This window comes from Ailuropoda melanoleuca, chromosome 17 (genome assembly GCF_002007445.2).
Source record: "Ailuropoda melanoleuca isolate Jingjing chromosome 17, ASM200744v2, whole genome shotgun sequence".
NCBI classification, from domain to species: Eukaryota; Metazoa; Chordata; class Mammalia; order Carnivora; family Ursidae; genus Ailuropoda; species Ailuropoda melanoleuca.
Window position 1 is genome coordinate 34746083 of NC_048234.1, and position 14328 is coordinate 34760410.

Below are 14328 nucleotides of genomic sequence, written 5' to 3' on the forward strand. Positions count from 1 at the left end.
TAGCTTGTCAATCCACCCATAACAGTGCATGTAGATATTCCTCATTCCTTTTAACTGCTGCATAGTATTTCTTTGAATGGATATTCAGCAGTTTTTGTTTTTTGTTTTTTGTTTTTTTTAGATTGCTGCTCATTTGTTTCCTGTTTTTCATTATTATAAATAATGCTGCCATGAACACCTTTGTATATGCCTCATTGTGCATGTTTTCAAGTCATTTTCTAGAGTATATACCTAGAAATGTAATTTCTGGGTCAAACTCTGCAGTTTTCAAATTGTTTGCTTAAAATTTTTTAATGAATAAACTTTTGAATAGGAAGTAAATGCACATGGTAAAAAAATATTGAAAAGATCTGTAATGAAAAGTAGTCTCTTTTAGTCTGGAAGAGTTCTTCAGCTGATGCTTGATAGTCATAAATGCTATATATTACAAAGCATTAATTTTATAGTATATCTTTTAGTTTGGATTTGTCTGATGTTTCCTCATATTTAGTTTTAGGGTATATGTCTTTGGTAGGAATAGCACACAAGTGAGACTGATTTCTTATTTTGTCCTATGAATTTTATATTTATCAATATTAATCATACTACTGATAATGTTAAATTTAATCATTTGATTAAGGCGTTGTGTGCCCAACTTTTATACTTTTTTCTTTGTAATTACTATTTTGTGAGGAGTTCTTTGAGACTATGCACATATCTTTTTATTCATCAAACTTTCCAATCTTCATTCATTTATTCATTTCTGTTCAGATGGGCTCATGGTTTTCTAACTTATTTAAATAGAGTCTGTTATTATCAATATTTATTTTGATGTTCATATTGTCATAGGTTTGGACAGTGGGAGCCCCTCAAACTACCTTCTGGGTACTTTTGACATATCTCTATCATTCTTTGAACATTTTCTTACTTTCTTATATATATCAAGACCATTTGGTATTTTCCCTGCACCAGTCCTATAATCAGCCATTTCTCTAAGATATCCTTGTTCTGTTTGCTGGAGTATGGTATTTAGAAGCCAATATACGGGTGCTAAGAGTGCTAAGTGTGTTCATTGTTACTGGAGTATTATTGCCCCCATGCCTTCTCGTTGTACACACACACAGTATGCATCTGTATTTATACTATATCTATATGCATTAAAAACTATGAGTTTACACTAACACCTCTAATTCCAGTAAAATATCCAACCTTTCAGGGTTAATTTTAGTTTTTTACCCTTTCCATATTTGTAATCCCCTTCTCCAATAGTGAGAAATCTGGCTCCCATTACTATTATTATTTTAATTAAGATATAATTGACATTTAACAAGCCTCCTATTATTCTTAAAACAGAGAACACTAGTGATATTTGGTAGACCAATATTAATTTTTCCTGTTTCTGACTTGGGTTATACTAGGGGCAATAATCATGCAACATGAAAGCATATATGATTGAGNGAGAGCGCACAAGCAGGGGAACAGCAGGCAGAGGAAGAAGCAGGCTTCCCACTGAGCAAGGAGCCCAATGCAGGACTTGATGCCAGGACCCTAGGATCATGACCTGAGTGGAAGGCAGACACTTAATCGACTGAGCCAGTGAGGTATCCCTGCTTGTTTCTTTTTAATCAAACCTTCTCACATTTTTTCCCCTATCTCTGTGAATAACAACATCCTTTTTCGGGTTTCTCAGGCCAAAAGTTTAGAGTCAGCTTTGATTTCTTTCTCACTTTTATGTCCCATAATTTGTCCATCATTAAATCCTTTATAGTATATACAGAATCTGTCCAATTCTATTTCCTTCTCCTCTGTCATAATGGTTCAAGCCATCATCATCTCTGATCTGAATTCTTATAGTAGTTTCCCAGTTGTCTTCCTGCTTCCATGCTTACTTTACAGTCTATTATCTACCTTGAAGCCAGGGTGATTTTTAAAAAAACATGTATCATTTTACATCTCTGCTCAAAACTTCCAGAAGCTTCTCTTTTTGACTGAGAAAAAAGCCCAGTGGCCTTTGAGTTCCTTCCATATTGCTCTAACTGCCCTCTACTTTTGTGGCCTCATCTCCAACATTCTTTCCTTCCCTCAGTTTACTCTAACTATGCTACTAGCCATCTTGCTGTTCTTACAATGTATCAAGCATTTGCCTACCTCAGGGCCTTTGCAATAATTAGTGTCTCAGGCTAGAATCCACTTTATTCTGACATTTGTTTAGCTTAAATCCTTCAGCTTTTTTTTTTTCATGTCTCTGCTCAAATATCAACTTATCAGAAAGAGCTTTTCTGACTGACCTAAGTGAAATAGCATCTACCTTTTCATCCTCCTTATCTCCTTTATCCTGTTTAATTTTCTTCCATAACACTTGTCAACTTACAGCATGTCGATGTCTACTTATAGCCTCCACTATGCTGTAAAGTCCATAGACTCAAAGACTTTGTTTTTCTTATTAGGTGTCTCCAGTGTTTGGAACAGTGCCTAGAATGTAATTGGTGTTTAGTTAATATTTGTGGAATAAATAAATAAATACATAAAAGCACCTTTTGAGAGAAAGAATCTATTTTGTTCAGATTCTAATAGTACTAGTCAAGTCAAGACCTTTCTAGATACTGCCTTCTCTTGTTTGCCTGACTCCATCCTTGATGAAAGCAGAGGCAAATTTGTATGTGCAGCTGGGTATGGGGTGGGTAAGAAAATGGAAGGTGGGGAAATAGAAAAAAGGAAGACCATAGCATTCTCTCCTCTCCCACCCTGAAAGTACTACTAATTTGGCAGAGGGAACTTTTAACTTCAAATGAAGTTGGTGTTTATTAATCAATAATAAACTGGACTGAACATTTTAATTACTGAGTTAAATTATTCTTGGCACTACAGAAAAGTGTTTACAGAAATTATGGGACCTCTTTTCACCCAACTTTTCCCTCAAAGGGCAAGAGAAAAATGAGTCTGTAGATTGGTTACAAAGAGCCTGTGAAGGGAACAGATGAAGGCCCCCTTCCCTGTATTCTGTGGAGTTCTGCTTATTCAACCCAATGGTTACCCTTCTATTGTGGTTTTTATCATAATGGTTAGTAGTCTCTTGTTTACATTTTTGTCTCCTTTAGTAGACTATGTGCTCAAGAAGAGAGGGCCAATGTTTTATTAATCCTGTTTATCTAAGACCTGCCATGGTGCCTGATGCATAGCAACCATTTAGTATTGAATAATCTCCCTGCCCCCATCTCAATTCAGGGATTACTTGAATACCAAAAATACCTTGAATATCAAAAATGGAGTATTTGGTGGTACACAGGAGGCTTATTGCTTAGATAGTTAAAGAGATTATACTGTATTCTAAGATTTAGATCCATTTACCATGATGAAAATTCCCATTCCAAGGGAAAACACTTTACTTTTGAAATATATCACAGGGTCGGCTTTATTCTTTCCTTCTTGCCCAAGCCCTTAACTACCTAATCTGTTTCCCCTGTTGCAGGAGGGCACAATGTGGCTTTTATGGAGCCCAGTGTTTGGAATAAATGCTAAAATAATCCCCTTCTCTCCACATCTGGTATGGTTGTGATTCCTCTTTAAAGGCAGAGCCTGAATCCTTATTATTTAAATGTTTGAAAGTCAACATCTTGTGTATTCTTGTGGCAAATACAAAAAATTTAACAATGTTCTGAAAGACTGTGGAAAGGGTCTGTGTTTCAGTATAAAGCTACAGCATTATTATCACTGTGATCCAGAGATGAAAAGTTATAAAACATTTTGGCTCAAAGAGATGCCACATGAATTTAATAATTTTCATGTGGATAATCATTTTCCAAACAAACTGTAGCCATGACTTAATCCCTCCTAGAAAGACAGGAGTGTATCTTCAAACAAACTTCCTAAGCTGTTTGTTCACAGTTTGCTTTTTGATTCAGCAAGATGGATTATGAGGGGTAACAACCAGAGCTGTGACAGCTTTGGCTAAATCCCACCTGGCGTTCAATCCCTTTCTCCTTTCAAAAGCTCTCCAAGTTCATAATTCTACAAAAGGATTAATCAAAGTCATTGGAGGGGTGCCTTGGCTTGGAGGTAGGGGGAGGGAGGGATTTAATATGCCAATTAAAAAATCCATTGTTACAGAAAGATTCTTGGGTTGTTTTATTTGTATAGTGAAAGCAACCCAAGTATGAATCTTATTTGAACAATGGCTCACTTGGGCTGACAATGAAGTGAACTAAAAACATTTAGGGCCTTTCCCATCACTTTTGGTGAATCTTCCCTGGTCATTGACAGCCCAGTGAACATTCTTCGGGCAGAGTGAAGCTGCCAATTTCTTAGCCTCTAGACATCGTTTCATCCATAGCACTCATCCATGATCCCATTATATATACAACACACATGTGAATGTGAAACCTCCTCCATCATACTCATCAGCTTATCTCCTTTCTACTATGGTTACCATCACCTCATTCCCCTCTCCCTGGCTAGAACTGTCAGTAGGGAAGGGAAGAAAATTGTAATAGTCTTTCAGTGTATGTGGAGTTCCAGACAGAGGAGTTGCAAAATACGGGACTAAATGGCTACTAAGTATTTCTTTCAGTTCTGTGATGTCATGCGAAATACCTCATGGTTAGAATAGGCAAGTTAGCGTTAATTGAGGTCCGCAAATGTCTACTTTGGGATATCAATATATTGGTTAGTCTTCATCACTCATGAAATGTGTAGCAGGTAATTTGCCATTAATAATTAAAATGATGATGTTTAAGAATAAATTACTTAAAAATGGGAGTTAAAGCTGCCCTTATTTATAGTAAAATCATTTTTCCTTTACTTGCATTGGAGCAGCAGAAGAGAGAATAGAATTAATGTGGAGAATTGCTGACTGTGTCCATGGGAGTGTGACATTCCTGGGAGGACATGTTAAGAAACAGATTGAGGCTTGGGGCGCCTGGGTGGCACAGTGGTTAAGCATCTGCCTTCGGCTCAGGTCGTGATCCTGGCGTTATGGGATTGAGCCCCACATCAGGCTCCTCTGCTATGAGCCTTCTTCTTCCTCTCACACTCCCCCTGCTTGTGTTCCCTCTCTCGCTGTCTGTCTCTGTCTCTGTCGAATAAATAAATAAAAAATCTTAAAAAAAAAAAAAGAAACAGATTGAGGCTCAAAGGCCCTAAAAAGTAGAAGCAATTGATGGCAAAATTAGATGGCCTTATACTCTTTCATACTCTGTCGTCATTCCCTGGTTGGAAAATAATCTGGTACCTGATGCTTCCTTCTTAAAGTAGCTTTTGAGACTTGGTTTCTAATATCTAACTACTTAGCATGCATTTAATTATATATGTTAACATGAAAGGAGAACCCATCAGTAAGAAACCATAAATCAAATCTTGCTTTCAGAATGAACCGTGGATTTCAACTCCTTGATCAGATTTTATATCTGAGTTGTTGTTAAGTGCCAATGTTGTTTGCATCTGATGTCTTCTTCCTTTACCAGCAGCATATCTAGGATGGAGGTGTTGAGCAGGAGTTGGGGGCACAGGGGTTGTCAACCTGTGGGAGAAGGAAATAAATTTTTAAACTTTGGTGTTTGGTCCCTGGACCATTCAGGAATGGCAGTCTGTTAAAATATTGATGTGTGCATATGGTGTCAAATGTTCAGGATATTCTAGTAACAGCCAATCTTTGAGACTCTGAGCTTCAAGTTTAAGAGAAGCATGAAATGAGATGGTGGAATTAAACAAGTCTCTTCCCCCGCTTTAGATTTTTGATGCTTTTTTGTCTTTTGATTATTCAGTTTAATTATTGCCTTAATATTTTTCTGTGTTTTTGTGTTTTGTACATTTTTCACCATGAAGGTCTGCTGGACCTGAGATTCAAATGCAAGTTGTTGAAATTGTTTTTTAACAATACCGTAGAAATATATTGGAATGTGGTATAATTTTACTTATTTTCTTTTTTTACGTTCATGTGTTTCTTGATGTCAGTTAGGCATTGTGGTTTATGTATACATTTTTCTATCTGTAACACGTATAAATGCATTTAGAAGTATACAAATTTAAAGTATTTCTATTATATAAATGCATATTAATTTTTTAGTCTCTACACATATTTCTTTTTTTATTATTATTTTCAATTAGCCAACATATAGTACATCATTAGTTTTTGATGTAATGTTCAGCGATTCATTAGTTGTGTATAATACCCAGTGCTTATCAGATCATGTGCCCTCCTTATTGCTGTAACATTTATTTTCAATGCACATGTAGTCACAGGTATTTTTCAGTGGCATTTGAAATTAAATTTTATTTTTTCGTTCTATTTTTCTTTGAAATTGACCAGTATACTTGATTAAGAAATCAGCCTTCATCTTTTTGTGCATGAAATGAATGATTTTTGCTTTTGCCTTTTAGGTAACAAACATACTTTTAGGGCAGCTAAGGTTTGGGGATGGGAAAAGCAGCAGGGAGTTCCTAGGATGAAAAATGTTAAATCCCTGAAGAAGCAGAAGGCTGAAGCCTATGTAGTGACAATTGTTTGGCACTAGCCTAGTACAAGCAGGTTTTAACATGCAAATCCTGTTTTGTTGCTCTTGTTTTCCCGGTAGCCAAACAAAACGAAGATAATCATTTTCACCCTACCTACAACTGCTCAAAACGGGCTCTTATTCAATAAAGAAAATAAAGACACCTTCTTTATTTGTTTTTGAGAGTCTGAGTTCTGTGGAAATACTCAGGCTAAAAACAGGGGGAGAAAAACAAATATTTGTTAAGTGATGAGCATATGTCTAACATTATACTAAATGATATCAAATACAAAAGAAAATATTAACATTTCTATGAACAGGGACCTACAGACAGGGCACACGTGGGAGGCAGTTAATAAACATGGCATGTTTTCTATAGGATTGGCATTGTGCAACATTTTTGGTTATGGACCTCTTGAAAATCTATTAAAAGAATGATACATGGTCACACAAAATTTGTATGCAGTTTCAGGGGGTGGGACCAAGAATCCCTAAAATAGAGAACAGGACAATAATTTTAGGTCATCACTTCTTCATTATTTATTCAGAGAAGTCCTAGGTAAGGACATTTATTACTTTTTATGTTCTCTCACAGCACCACTTATGTCACCTTGGATGTTCATGTTTAAATCAACATTTATTAGTGTGATTATTTGCTTAATATCTGTACTCTTAACTTGACTGTAAGCTCCATGGGGACAGAAAAATCTATACGCACTGTTTCATTTCCCATGATGAGCACAGTTCCTGGGGCATAGTAATCACATACATATCTGTTGAATTAGTCAACAAATGAATGTGGATATGATATTAAATATAGAAGTTGGAGAATACAGCTAGGGTTATGTGTGCTAGAATTGTCAAAACAAGTTTCATGGGGGAGGCAGCACCAGTTCAAACCACATTTATTGAGCACCTATCATGGGCAGGGCTTTGGGCTATGCAGGGGGTAGGAGTAATATCTAGAGTTTGTTTTTGAAAGGAAGTTTTGATAGTCACAGAGGTCACTTGGGAATAGCAGATTTAAAGAGTACTGTGGGTAAGTACAATTGATGAGGAAACTAGCACCCCTGGTACATGACGAATATTTGCAGAAAACATGGTGGGGCCAAATTATGAATTGTTTTGAGCAAGATGTCAAACAGGTTGGATTCTTCATAAGCAGACCTTATTATAAGGTTTTGTGTGCAAATGATTTCTTAAGGAAGTGCTCCCAGGTGAAACGAGTAAGGGAGTGAAGGGAAGGGGAAAAAGCCAAGCAAGGGTGTGTGTGTTTTTAGGTAGAGTCTTTGTCTTAGTCTGATCTGCCAGGGAGTTCTGAAGTGTAAATTACACCTCAGAATATGCCGAGATCCAGGCAAGGGAGCTAGGCATTCATACTCCCACATTACTTAGGCATTGACTAAGAGCTACCCCAGGGGATATAAATCCCCAGGCCCTTTCTGTTGTCTCCACCACAGCAAGGATGCAATAGTGCTAGTCACACAAGAGCAGTCATCAGAAGAGTGGCATGTGTTGATGGCTATTAGAGACAATCACACTGAAGCCATGGGTTGGGCAAATAGGTCAAAGGGATGGGAGGGAATCTCAGGAGAGCACCTGCAGTGTCTGCTACATGAGTCCTAGTTTGACTTAATAGGTGCTAGAGATTCATCGAAGTGGTTCCCAAACCTGGTTGTACATTAGAAACACCCTAGAAACACCCGAGGAACTTTTAAAGAGAAAGTAATGTCTGGGCTCTGTCCCAGATGAGTTAAATCAGAACCTCTTTATGTAGGACTTGGGCATTGTTGCTTTTTAAATGCTCCTCCCCTGGGATAAAAGGATTAACTTGAGTATGGGCTCTGTAGCAAGCATGTGGCAGGATGTAAGCAATATTTTAGGGAGATAAATGGGCAGGGATTTATAGGCTGATTGAAGGGGAAAAAAACTGGAGACTAGAGTATTGGCAAAAGGTCGTGATGTGGACTATGATGGTGGCAGTGAATATGGAGATAAAGGAACAAATTTGAGAGTTATCTTAAGGAAATATCCAGGAAATTTAATAACATTGAATGTGAGGGCTTGAAGAGACAGAGGAGTCAAAGGTGGCTTGAAGATTTCCCAGCTGGGAGTCTGGCTTTGAAGCATTGTTCATTGAAGTATACTGTGATGCTCAGATTGTGTGGAAAATTCTATCAGTACAGTCCTTTGACATTTTCAGTTGGAAAAGGGAAGATGGTTATTATTAATGAGGAAGCTTGTCATGGGACCTACATTATTCTTTGGCCACAATTTAGAAATTCTGCTAACTGAATCAGACCAAAAGTGATTGTTTAAATTATACAACCCTTAATATAATAAAACTAAATATATCTTATGTGACCTGGGAAATTTGTTCCCATGGAACTTGGAGCTTGGGTATTCTGAAGATGGTCTTTATAATCCTCTATCATACTGTGCTAGTGTCAATATTCTGGTTGATAGCATTGGCATTGGTTAATTCTGCTATTATTATTGCTAAATATATAAGTTTATAGCCATCTGTTATATCTTCTTAGTCATAAATTCTGAACCTTGACCTAACATGTATTACTAGACATATCATTAACATTTTATGCTTTTTAAAAATGTGGTGAGGTGTCTTTTATGTTTGTGGAGTAATGCAAACAACTTTTCTCTCTTGACATAGTAATTATGCAAGCAATTGAAGTTTACATATTTTGCCTTACTTATGTGATATTCCTTTATATGTACACAGCAAAAAAATAGTAATAGCTACTGGTGCCACTCTTTTTGCATAATACTTTCTCAATATATGACATGAAGAATCCAGTAAGATAGGAAAATAAGGACTGTTATCTCCACTTTATATTTGTAATAGTTGAAGCCAGTTCAGTGACTTGCCCATGGTTCCTTAGTACATAAGTGGTTGAAAGGAAGCATGAAATCAGGACTTTTGTTTCCCAACTCAAATCTCTTTTCTTTATGCACTTCATTGTCATTCTAAAGTACTGGGAAGTGATTCTTCTGAGTTCTGCTTTTCCTAGGTAGTGATCATAAATTTGGTTATCTTACTTGCGAAATATGAGGTGTGACTTTTAATTTGGAGCCACAGCAGTGGCAACAACAACAGATCTTACTTTGATACTATCTAGTAGATGCCAGAGATTGTGCTTGGCATTTTACAAATATTTTTGCTAATCTTCTTAATAATCCTATATAGTAGATAAGTAATAACCTAATTTTGTAAATAAGAAAACTGATGTTTTCTTTATGGAATCATGTTTTTCTTTAACAAATAACAGTTGTTTTTATTAGGCATTACACTTCAAAGGAAAGAAGAGATGGAAAAATGTATTCCTAATTTTAAAGTTCATGCTACAGACAAATACTTATTGAAACCATACTTTTCAAATAGCTTTCTTATATGTATGCTTAACGTTTTACTTAGATTTTGATTTTATTAGTTTCTAATGATAGTTTTTTTAGAATCATTTCTTCTTATCTCCCTTAAGACATCTATTAGTTTTTAAAGTCTGAATATTTTTAGATAATGAAGTATGGTAATCCCCCCTTATCCACAGTGGATATATTCTAAAACCCCCAGTGGATGCCTGAAACCACGGAGAGTACCAAACCCTATATATCCTATGTTTTTTCTTATACATACATACCTATGATAAAGATTAAATTTTTAAAGTTTTTATTTTAATTCTAGTTAGTTAACATATAGTGTTATATCAATTTCAGGTTTACAATATAGTGATTCCACAATTCCATACAACACCTGGTGTTCATTATAACAGGTGCCCTCCTTAATCCCTATCACCTATTTAACCCATCCCTCCACCCACCTCCCCTCTGGTAACCATCACTTTGTTCTCTATAGTTAAGAGTCTGTTTCTTGGTTTTCCTCTCTCTCTCTCTCTCTCTCTCTTATTTTTCTCCCTTTGTTTGGTTTTTGAAATTTCACATATGAATGAAATCATATGGTATTTGTTTCTCTGAGTGACTTATTTCACCTAGCATTATACTCTCTAGCTCCGTCCATATTATTGCAAATGGCAAGATTTCATTCTTTTTATGGCTGAATAATATTCCTCTGTGTGTATGTGTGTGTGTATGCACACAAAGAGATATATATATATATATATATATCACATCATCCAGACTTTTCCCTATGCATTTTTTTCCTTTGGCTGGCTCTAACATGTATCAAAACAAAACAAAACAAAACTATAATGATAAGTCTAATATTTTCCCGAGTCCTGTGGGTTGTTCTAGTGAATTATTGAAACTGAGGGTGGACATGGGAACCCCTGAATTTATAACTAGCTGGTCTGAAGTGAGCATAGCCCTTTGGAACCCCTGAACTTGTGGATAGTGTCTAAGACTGTTCCCTCTGATTTTGCACTTTGGCTTAATCATTGCAGTTGGTGTCAGAAGTCTTGGACAGATTTGGCAGTCTGGAGGACTATGCCTTAAACCTTGAGTTTGACCGACTTTGGGTAGGGGGAAAGCAGAGAATTCCATAGGATTGATATATGGATGGAGAGTGAAATTCTATTTCTGGAAATGTTAAGCTGGGGACGTTAAGCTGAAAAGATATGGTTGGCTTGCTGGTGGCCATATGGACTACCATGTGATGATAGCCACATGAAGAATGTAGATAAGTAGAGTAATAGAGTCATGAAGTGGAGAGAGAAAGAGAGTCTGATAATATTGTTTGAACCTATTTATTCATTTTGCTGTGCCAGACGTCATATATATCCATGGCTTCCTGATTCAGTAAATCATTAAATTTCCTTTTTGCAGAAACTAGTTTGGACTGACCTTCACCATCGCAGTCAAGAAGTTTTTCAAACATCTGTTCTTTGGACCCAGTGTTTCTCATGGAGAATCACAAAGCTCCACATGTATTACTGAATGAAATTTTGTTTAAGGGTTTCTGTATTATTGTGTAATCCTGATAATCAATTAGAACTTCATTTCACATATACTTTTAATTTGTATTTATTAAGAAAGAAGGCTAATCTCTATGAAAACATTTCATTAATGAGACCCAAGTTTATCCCCCTGAATTATATTATTTATCTTACTACATATTTTTTTGGTGCAGAAATTGAGAATAAGGGGGAAAATGTAAAGTCAAAAAGATTCTGGAAATAGATATACTTCCTAAATATTCTTTTTTGAGCAAAGGGAATAATCAAATAAATGTTTGTTGTTCTGGGTATACAGACTTGAGATTGAAAGCAAGATTTTTGGATTAGAATTATGTGATGCATAAATTCCTATATACAGAAATTTACCCATTTATAAATTAGTGAATAGAATTTATTCAAGTACTGATTATAAATACATGCACACATAAAAATAATGATTGAATTTGCCATAATAAAAAGTTGTAAATACTTATTTTAGAAAATGTAGAAAATGCTCATTTAAGATGTATTTCTTTAGTATTAGCACTTAGTATTAGCACTTAGTATTATATGAGGCATTCTAAAAATATAACAGGCAACAAGACAGACACAGTTTTGCTCTCATGGATATTAAATTTTAGTGGTGTACAAAGAAAACAAAAATTACACATGATCTTGCTTTCTGAAAGAAAATGGTTGATATTTTAGTATATTTTCAACATACGTGCTTGAGTGGTATGTATATAACACAACTGAAATTATGCTGTGCATACAGTCTTGGATTCTGCTATTTCCTTTAGCTTTCTATCTTTAATCTTGCCTTAAGCTATTTAACATTCTTTTTTTTAAAGATTTATTTATTTATTTTAGAGTGAGAGTAAGAGAGAGAAAGAGAGAGAGCATGAGTCAGAGGGGGAGAGGGAGAGAGAATCTCAAGCACACTCCATTCTGAGCATGGAGCCCAATGCTGGGCTTGATCTCAATGACCCTGGGATCATGACCTGAGCCAAAATCAAGAATCAGACGTTTAACTGATTAAGCCACCCAGGCACCCCACTATTTAACATTCTTCAAAAACATTATTTTATAATGACCAGTAAAAATAAGGCATATTTATTTACCTTTCTACAAATCTTTTTTTTAAATTATAACACTGTGATGAGTAGTTTTGTTCATGTATATTTGTCTAGGCCCTGATTATTTCATTAAGAAACATTCTTAGAAATGAAATGAATGGTTAAAAAGACAGGAGTACTTTATTTTAATTTAATCTTTTTTTTTTTTTTTTTTTTTAGATAGGCTCCACACTGGGTGTGGAGTCCAACATGGGGCTTGAACTCACGACCCTGAGATCAAGACCTGAGATGAAGGGTTGATTGCTTAACTGACTGAGCCACCCAGCTGCCCCCCCCCCAGGAATATTTTAAAGGTTCATTTTAATAGATACCACTTTTTCCCTAGAAAGAGTATATTATGTTAGATTCCTACCAAAGAAGAGTAAGAAAATGCTTATCTCATTTCACCTTTGCCATCATTAACTATTGATGTACATTTTTTTCTAGCATTGTTTTATACTTTTTAAGGATGCTATTCTGCAATATGCCTTCTAACTGCTTGTTTCAGGCATATTAGAAATCAATTGATATTTTATTGTGCAATGCCTATTTTGCAGCAGTGGTCTGGTTTTGGAGTAGCAGCCAAACTCAAAAGACACAATAGGCTCCATGCAGCTTTTTTTTTTTTTTTTTTTTAAGATTTTATTTATTTATTTGACAGAGAGCACACACAGGAGCAGGGAGAGTGGCAGGCAGAGGGAGAAGGAGAAGGAGAAGAAGGCTCCCTGCTGAGCAGGGAGCCCAACAGGGGGCTCAATCCCATGACCTGAGTTGAAGGCAGATGCTTAACGGACTGAGCCACCCAGGCGCCCCGCTTCATGCCACTTTAAGGCAATTTAACATTAGGAAAAATACAGATATACAAGGAAACAGCATGCACAACAACAACATAGCAGGGGTTTTATGACTTTCAGGCACAGATTCCAATATCCTAGTTACTTCACACTTGATGTATTCATGGAGATTGGGAGATAAGACTGTGTGGGTTAGCCATCTCAACTTAAGGAAACTATTAGTTTCAGGGTCCCTTCAGCTTTTATACAGCTTATTAAGTAGCCTCTTTAGGGATACAGTAGAAGGGCCCATTCTCCAGTACCCTGCATCTTATCAATATCGATTCTTTCTTACTTGATAAATAATTTTAACAGTTAGTTGTAGGTGCTTGATCAGGACAAATCCTTAGCTGGAGATTATTATTTATCTTGGAACCACTGTAAATATACTCCTAACAATTTCTTGAGTTAGTCATAGCCATCCTTGAGGCTAGAGGAAAGAAATCAGTTGTTAACTCTTTTAATCTTGGATTTAGGATATTCTTTGTAATTCTGACTTTTAGAGTTTATGATACATACATACATTGTGTTTTTATTTTGGTTATTGTATTTTTTAGTTCCAGTATTTCCATTTGGTTCTTCTTCTTTTTTTTAAATTTTTTTTTTATTTGATGTAAAGTTCGATGATTCATTAGTTGTGTATAACACCCAGTGCACCATGCAATACGTGCCCTCCTTACCACTCATCACCAGCCTATCCCATTCCCCCACCCCCCTCCCCTCTGAAGCTCTCAGTTTGTTTCTCAGAGTCCATAGTCTCTCATGCTTCATTCCCCCTTCTGATTACACCCCCTTTCTTTATCCCTTTCTTCTCCTACCAGTCTTCCTAGTTCTTATGTTTCGTAGATGAGAGAAATCGTATGATAATTGTCTTTCTCTGCTTGACTTATTTCACTTAGTATTTTCTCCTCCAATGCCGTCCATGTTGCAGCAAATGTTGAGAAATCGTTCTTTTTGATAGCTGAGTAATATTCCATTGTATATATGGACCACAACTTTTTTTTTT